Genomic DNA, 9504 nt, shown 5'->3' on the forward strand with positions numbered 1-9504 from the left:
ATGCGTTGTAGTGTCTGTAGTAATAGTAGTAGTAGTAGTAGTAGTAGTATAGGAAGCGTTCACCGCGCGTAAATTATTCTGTATTATTGTTATATAGCATTGCGTGTGTGGTAGGCGACTCGCGGGTTTTCGTCGCCAGCCACTGTTTTGGCGCGATTTTTCGCCGCCCCCGCGCCCACGCTGTCCCGCTACTGCCTGCACCGCCGCTAACACAGTGCAGCACGGCGCCGTAATCGACGACGATTTAAATACAAATCTTCTGAGCAAAGTATCGTATAGTGTATACGAATCAGTGCGATGCACTGACTTTACAGGGTCAAATGTGTTCGTTAAGTATTATTATGTAATATGTTATATATAGGTACGTTGTAACGATTACGATGATTACAAAACCGTATTATAATCAATATTGTCTGCAGGTATTTTTGATAATATACATACCGTAACCGTTCTTACTGTAGTAAAATATGTGATGAAAAATGTTTAAAAAAAATACAAATCTAAGGTCAAATAATGTTTCCGATAATATACTAAATCAAATAGACAAAGTTCAGATTCGTATAATTATTGATAGAGGAAAGCGTTTTTTTGATACATAGTATTGGTGCAGCGCATATTCGTTCTAATATGCACGCGCGATATACCAGAATCCATATTGGTACTCGTTGCACATGCATTTTGCAGGTGCAGTATATCTGCAAAGGTTTTAGTATACAGTATATTCTTTTATTGTAAAACCTGCAGTTCACGCAATACGAGTGAACGGTTCTTACGGGCATTATATAACGACACGTTTCGGCGGGACCGATGTCGTCATCTTCACGTGATCCATTGTTCACGCACGTGCAAGGGACACTTTTTCGGCGGGACACAGACTTACGCACACACGTACGCGAGGTTATAGTACAATGCTCGTACTATACGACGCGCCACACGCACGTGAAGACAGCGCGGCAAAATCGTATAGCCATTGTGCGCCCCGTCTTTTTGGCGCCTAAAACATCTGCGGGCCCGCGCTTTTCGACCGAAAATTTCCCACCAAAAAAAAATTGCTTTCAAAAAATTTGACCACCTGCGCTCGCTCGCGCGGTTCCCGCGAAGAAGCAAACAAATAAACGTCACTATACAACAATATAATAAATGCCGCGCGCATTATCCATATACGTCATACCTGCACGCGCACACGTGCAGCACCCCTGCTGACCTACACTACACATAGTATAATATATAGTAAAAGAGTACCTTTACTCTAAGACGTGATTGTTGTGCAGTTTTCGAGTGCATTGTTGCAGGTGTGTCTTGCGAAATCTAAGTCCACGGCGCGCGTATACTACGTATATGATATCGTGTGATAATACCGCCGATACATAATAATAATATATCACCGGCTTATATTATAGCGTCTAACCATTGTGATAAATTGTGCGCTCGCGACAGGTATATAGATTTAATATAATGTGAGATTGTGTATGACTTTTGTTATTTATTATTACGAGACGCGGGCTGTTCGTTCGTCGTCACGTGGTCTTCTGTGATAGTGTTTGTGTGTGTGTGTGTGGGGGGGAGGGTTTGGCCGAACCTGAAACCGCGCGTGGTTTTCGCGATTTACGCGGACTTATATATACGGTTTACCTACCACTAATGTATAAGTAGTTTTTAAAATAATTGTTCTAAATTTTAAGATTAAAATCATAATTTATACATGTATAATGGTTTTTTATAATACGTACAAAACACTATCATATAATATATGGTACTTAAAAACTTTAATGTTAATAGTGTGGACAATTAATCAAATTTTTAGGTATATTATTTTAAGTTTACGAAAGATATTATACGAATATTGAATTCTCCTGCACCACAAATTCAACTTATTTCGGTTGGGAGAGGAGCGTAAATTATTGTGCGAGTTTAAAGTTATCTCGAGTATCTTTATCTCAAGGTAATAAGTACTTCAGGTACTTATTAGCTTTACACTGTATAATGTACTAGTAATCTATAACGTCATGTGGGTATTATGAAAATGATTTGCAAAACATTCGTTATCATTATTGTTATTTAGTATGTATACCGCCATTATATAGTGACTATCATAAGCATATACCGCATTACTGCCCCCCCCCCATTCCTGACGGTGTAACAGATATCGATTCAATAACGTTTGACGCATGTTTACAGGGCCCACCCGTGTATACTTATAATAACACGTAGTCGGCGGCCGGCGGGGCGTATGCGGAAACGCAGTCGATATCGGTAATAATAATGTAACGATGCAGTTAGGTACTAGGCGCACGTAACGTTTATGAATGAAATCGGTTAAGGGTTGAACACGTTCGAGATCTCATTCATCGTCCGTTCAACCCTTTCGCTGGAATCTCAAACCACCTGTATCTGGATAGCTGTATTTATGTCGGTGTAACAAGTGCACCGCGCTGTACACAAACGTACGTACGCGCATATTCACGTACAATAATATACGTCGTCACGCGCGCACCTCGAGCCCGACATTACCGCATCACAACAGTACGTTTAACCATCTAAATATTTAATAGTATATAATACACTCCCGCTATAAGTATGTACATAAATATATATATTGTATCGATATTATTTGTTAGTTGTTTGATTCGTCTTTGACGTCACTCCGGATTTTTATTATCATTTAATGATTTTAATGATTCATAATTTAGATTGTAAATGTTTATTTAGATACCTAGTTCATAATTTTATAATATTATACACAGCGAGCATTACAAGCGATAATTATTAAGGATTATATTTTTTTGTTTTAACTAAAAAAAAAGTGTGTTTAAACACGTACTTATTTAACGTGCATATTAAAAAAATATCAAAATTTATAACTAAATATTTTATAAGGAAATACTTTGAAATATGCATCTACCTTATTGCCTGAATTTTAGATAGACAGCATTCTAATTAATTTTATTAAAAAAATTGCAAAAATTTCAATTACAGTACAATTTTTATAGCAAAGTACAGAAAAATAAATAAAACAAAATTAAACACACGCATATCGGAAAAAATGGAAAATGATTAAGTATTTATAAAATGTGTACTTATTTACCAAATATATAAAAATATGTATTTATACTTAAGTATGTAAAGATATGTAAAATTATATTAGTATAAATTTACTCGAAACACGAAACGTGAATATCTTAGTATCTGGGTATAGGTATTGAATATTATAACTCAATAAAAATATGAAATTATAATAAAATCCGTTTCCCGATGATGATCGATATTCAAAGATATTGTATTGCTTATTATAAGTTCATACCATGTTGACTTCTGTGTACTCAATTACCTAACGAAACAATAAAAATTATTTAATTAAAAATCGTTGAATAAAATAATCTCTTATTATTTTTATATACGATCATTTTATGTGACCTTATAAAAATGTAATGCAAATTTTACATTTAATCTATTTTTTTTGGTAAATTCGTAATTTAAAAAGCAGTGTAAAATTTACTTATTAAAAATATTAAACTATATTTTAGAATTTAGACCTGATGACCACATATAATTTCTAAAATCAATATTGTTTAATTTTTGGAATCAGTTGTCAAAATTATTTATACACGCGTAAAAAAAAAAAAATTAAGGATAAATAAGTTATTAATTATTTATTAGTTTATATTAGCTAATACGTTTGTGAATGTATAAGTAATGAACTAAAATGATCTGAACACGTATACTTATTTATTTAATTGTACGGGAAAGATGCCTAATAAAAATGAATTATAAAATTATCAGTAGCGTACAGTTTTTAAATTAGTTCCTTAGTGGTTATGACAAACTTATTAAATAATATATTTTTGAATAAAAATGAACAAAAGTTAAATTTAACTATTACAATATAATTAATATAACACATACAATCATAGATTGCTAGATTGCTATTCTTATATATTAGTTAATTCAATTATTTAAATATACATTAAACATATTAACTATTATACATGAAAATAAATCATTATGAAATATATTAATTAATTCCATTACTTTGTTAATAGAAATATTTTGCCAATAATCGGTAAACTAGAATGGTACATAGAACGTATTTAAATGTCGAGTACTACGATTAAGAACCAAAAAGCTAAGGTTTGAAAGTTAATTAAGTTTTCTTAGTTTAATCAATATTATATTTAAGTGGAAGACTTTCGAGTGTTAGTTGTTTTTTCAATCGATAAACACATATTTTTATTATTTAATTGGTTCAGCTTAAATTATTAACTACACAAGGACTTAGTTAAAACCACTACAAGGTTTATCGAGTTTATTCAGAGAATAAGCCTAGTCACAATAATGTAATTATTAATTGAAAGTAAAAATAATATTATGACACTGAAAAAATCTTGTAGCTATAAGAAATACAGTAGAATTGTTCAAGACATTAACGAATATTATATCAATAAAATATACAATTTAATATAATATTGTATTTAAGTAAAAAATGACGTAATTAACAGCTAAAAAATAAGTCACTAAATATATTTTTATATATGAAATAAATAATAATCTATGCAGTTGTACATAGTGTACACGCATATTAAAGAAAGGATATTCTACTAATTTTTTTTATTTACATATTATAGGTATGATAAAATATTATCATGTCGGAAATAACAAACAATTTAAGATTATAAATCTTAATTTTTATGCCAAAAAGTAAAACGATTCAAATTTTATTTAAATTTACTAGAATTCCCGTTTTTATCGATAAGTTTTCATGAATTTTACAAATTGATCACAAATCAAACTAATTTTTTTTTTAAATTTAATGAGCTTAATCAAAATTGAACTTGAAATTGACTAAACCGGAGTGCTGAACAAGTTCTTATTTTATAAAACCGAATAAGACTTTTAAAAAATTAAAAAATACAAACAATCAAACTATTGCGATTTATGTTTTCATCATTATTCGTGAAATCCGGTACTTGTACTATGATTGCATTGGTTCAATTTTCGTATCGAACTATTTATAAACAATAGTTTATTAAAAATATTTGCTGTTTTAAGTTTGTTTATCAAATTAAACCCATTGTTCTTTCGAAAATCAAACAATTTGTTTCATCACCAAATATTAACTTTTATTATTATCATCGCTCATCATTATTCGCAGATACACTTTATAATACGTATGAAGTAACGGCAATATAATTATGCGTTTAACTATTAAACGCATTACGTTTATCGGTTGAGATAGACTTCAAAGTTAAAATCTATATTCGGTTTAACAATAATATAAAGCGTTCGCCGTTTTCGATGTTCCACCGCGCCCCGGCGTAGGTTGTTTTGCGTAACTAGTGATATCGAGGCGCTCCGTTCGGTTTATTTTTTATTTTCCACCCGCGTGACCGTCGATCGTCATTATTTCTGTCGTCCGTCCGTCCGCAGCAACAATGTGATTTCTCATAGTAATTTTCAAAACGACAAGCGTGACACACGCGAAAATAAGATTTTATAATTTATGCGTATATCTATTTACACATAACCGATAAGTGTGTTATCCAACTGAGATTTGGATGCTGTTCGAAACTCGTGTAAAAGTGGACCGTAAATCTATCAACTCCGGCTCACGAAAATTACACAATCGAGTGCAATACACGCATAATATCTACGGACGATCGCGCGTACCCATTAGTGTTTAATGTCTGCGCGTGCACGACGCGCATTAAAAATAACATCTCTATTGTTATTATTGTTCTCTACTGCGTCGTTTCCAAATCAATCGAAATAATAATAATTACGATCGTCGAGAACGTTGCGCATCGGTATACGAATCGTCATTAATCATGCGTAAATCGTTGGTCGGTTGTGTTGTTTCTGTGAAGCGTACGAGTGTGGTGCCGATTCGAGTTCGACAACGACTCGTGCAGGACAAATATCATTAAAAGACCCTAAGCCGAGCAGAACGCAATCTCGGTTGTACGTGTGACGTGCGTTGTTTGTCAGAGTAGGTACCTACATGGTACGTTTATTTATTATGGACGTGAATAACGCGCGAAATTTCAACGGAAGTCGCAAACCGCGATGAAAGGTATGACGGCCGAACGAAAAAAATACATAAATTATAATTTGACATTTTACCAGCCACCACGTGCCGCGGTGTGATGAGCCTTTGCGCGAACTGATGACGACACCGTCGACGACAAACACTTCGCACTGCACAGTGCGCGTCCTGTTTTCATAGCGATCGTTTTTAACTCTTTCGGCGCCCACATTTACGTGGAGTACTACAGTCGCGTCATTCCGAGTTTTATTTATGTGCGCGGATGTAATAATATTATATTATTACAATCAATCAGGAATCGTATGACGTGCGAAATCTACGCCGTTATGACGATAATATTATTATACGTTCGCGCGTTGTGCACCGAGTACCTACTTCGCTTCAGCTAAAGCAAAACTAGTGAAATTGTGAAATTAAACTATATTATAGTATTATCGTTTCTATCGGGAGAAAAATATTTGCGCTTAAACACTTTTACACGTATATTAAAATGATACGTTGTAATTATTGTTATTATCGTGAAAGACGTTTATTAGACCCTATGATGGAGACTGGAGGGGGGAGGCGAAGTGAAATATTACAACGGCGTAATTACACGGACGTACTTTAACAACACAATATTATATTACATTATAGGAACGCTTATATAATATAGGTTATAATCGAGTCTAATGCGCCGCGCTAGAGCTCTCTCAACGATTAACCGAAACATATATAAATATTCGTGAACCGTTTAGCCAAGTGGTTTTTCTTTTTTCAAAAAACCAATTTTCTAGTTAAGGCTTATAATTAGGCGCGCATATTATACGGCACGCTGCGGGTCGTGCGGCGTGCTGTGGTGCACAGATTGTTTCCTCATTACACAAAAGTTCGTATACTAATCACAAATGAAGATCTCACGGTGGGACTACGTCGAGTCCAAACTACTATGGATGCCTTACCTAATTTTTTATCAAATCTAGGTAAACGAAATTTGACTTTGACCAGTGGTCAATAGTAAAATTGCAATAGTAACTTCCAATTGAATTTATGAGCTAGAGTGGACGTGCATATGAATAGGTTATTACAATTTATTTATTAACTTTTTATACCGTTCTAATATTTTGTTGTGTTGCTGTTTATCTGATTGTTATTGATGTAGGCAAATTGACGATGGTTGAAATCTTTTAGTTTATTCATTAGTAAGCTTGTGATAATATTTGGTTGACTTAATATATTTAATTTGTGACAATTTTTTTGGCGTAGTGTTTGCATTTTCTTCAATTTTATTTTGATCTTGCATAGAGTTTGAGTTATTGATTTTTGTATATTATATTTATTGGTGTTCATAAATATTGACTCCTTTTCACTTATTATATTTATGGACGTTTTTTTTTACGTATATAATGAGTGAGAGTATCGTTATTCGTTAGTTAAGAACATTTTTAAGTCTGTGTTTTTATATTTAATTAACAAGCGAGTCCGGTACATTTGCTATATCATCGGGGTGATGTATTCCTGTCATATAAAACTGATAATTTATGTAAATTCATCTCATACGCCGGCTTTAAACACAGACATTAGAATTTTTTTAACTAACAATACCTCATTTGTTACATTTGTAAACAATTCCGTCATACATCTTATTACTGAAAAAAAAGAAAGAAAGCTATATGTATTATACTCTCAATAATACAAAATTGGCGGTGCATTATTCTACTTACCATAAAAAGTTGATTGGAACCGTGCATTTTTTGATACATTACACAAAGGGAAAATATGATAGTATTTATTTATTTTTTTCGAATTCAAACAGCTCATTGTACCCTAGTAAATGGCGTTTAGTTGTCCGACCACCCTGATTTAATAAACAGTCTAGTTGACTCTATATTTCTAAACTAAAAATGTCTTACGGTTGAAAACGGATTAATATTGGAAAGCTCATTGCAAAACTTTTGATTCATTGAAAATTTGGAAAATAGGGTCCAGGTACATGAAAAAGAATGGACATTAAAAAAATGTCGTGGAATGATGCCATTGAAAGAATAATTCATTTATAATTCATACCACGTAAAATTACAGACGAACTAATTATTGCAATGGTATCAAAAAAGTTCACTGTTTTTCAGTTGCAAACTAAGTAGCAGACTAGCAGACGGTAACCGTCTGGCATCTATACACTAAGTAGGTGAAATACCACCAGATCATTATTATACCAGTAGAATATGTGTTAAATCTAGAGTGGCTACAACAAAATTACTGTTTAAACTGTTTATATAGTACTATTCGAAGCTTTGCTGTTGATTCGAGTTGCAACCAAATAATTACCATATTAGCAAATAAATAAAATCAAAGGTATTTCTGGACTAATTGACGATAACAATGGCAGTATATTAAACGTTAGAAACTACTTTACTCCGTTTTTCATCATTCTTCAAACAATCGATGAACAGCAAAATATTAAACCTATTTTAAAGATATTATAGGTATATTATGTTCAAAAATGTACGTATTGGTTTTTAGTTAGAGATAATCACAATTTTTATTTTCATATCTAAGATTTATAAACTTAATATAAAATTCCTCATTCATATTTTTACTTAAAATAAAAAAAAAAATTACCGGAAAAATTTTTAAAAACGTTTAAAGTTCAAATTCGTACACTCTTAAAATAACTTTTCTTCAAACGGTATAATATGATACTTTGTAATAAAAAAAAAAAAACAAATAATTGTTGATACTTGAAATTTTCACTAAACACGAAAATTTTAAAATTATTTTGTAGTTAAAAATGCATAAAATAATAAATTTTTATATCTAAGAATTTACAATTTAGTACAAAATTTCTTATCAGTAATTCACATTGAAATTAAAGACTTCAAAAAATATATAACTTCAATTTTTCTATAGACATTTAAAATTCAAATTTGGACCAAATTTATATGTTTAAACGATGTGATTAACAATGTTCATTATTTTTTTATAATTCTAAAATATTATTCACTTAGATTTTTTTAATTTTATTTTATTCTTTTAAGTTTGATATTGTTATAGATTTTATTATATACATATTACGTATGTACCTAATGTGATTTCCAAAATACATAGATTAATTGTATATGCTATATATTCGTATTATATACCTATATTTAATACACATGTATCAAACATAGGCAATAACAAGCTTTATTATCTCTTCAATATAGTATCTCTATTGTGGCAGGTTACGTGTCGTAAGAGCAGATACTTCGGATAGATCGCAGATGTCATTTATAATTATTGATCATGATTGCCGTGTAGTACTCACGTCCGATTTTAAATGCGTCAGTTAGTCACCACCGGGCGTCAATCAAGATAACCGGCTTAACCCTGAACCTCTATCATTCGGTGATGACTCGGACATTAGTGTATTATTACGATTTTGCGCATATCTTTACATATTAGTTATAATTCAATATTTATATATGCCTAATGATCTGACTGGT

The sequence above is a fragment of the Melanaphis sacchari genome, unplaced genomic scaffold (assembly GCF_002803265.2).
Source record: "Melanaphis sacchari strain LSU unplaced genomic scaffold, SCAv2.0 Contig40_pilon_pilon, whole genome shotgun sequence".
NCBI classification, from domain to species: Eukaryota; Metazoa; Arthropoda; class Insecta; order Hemiptera; family Aphididae; genus Melanaphis; species Melanaphis sacchari.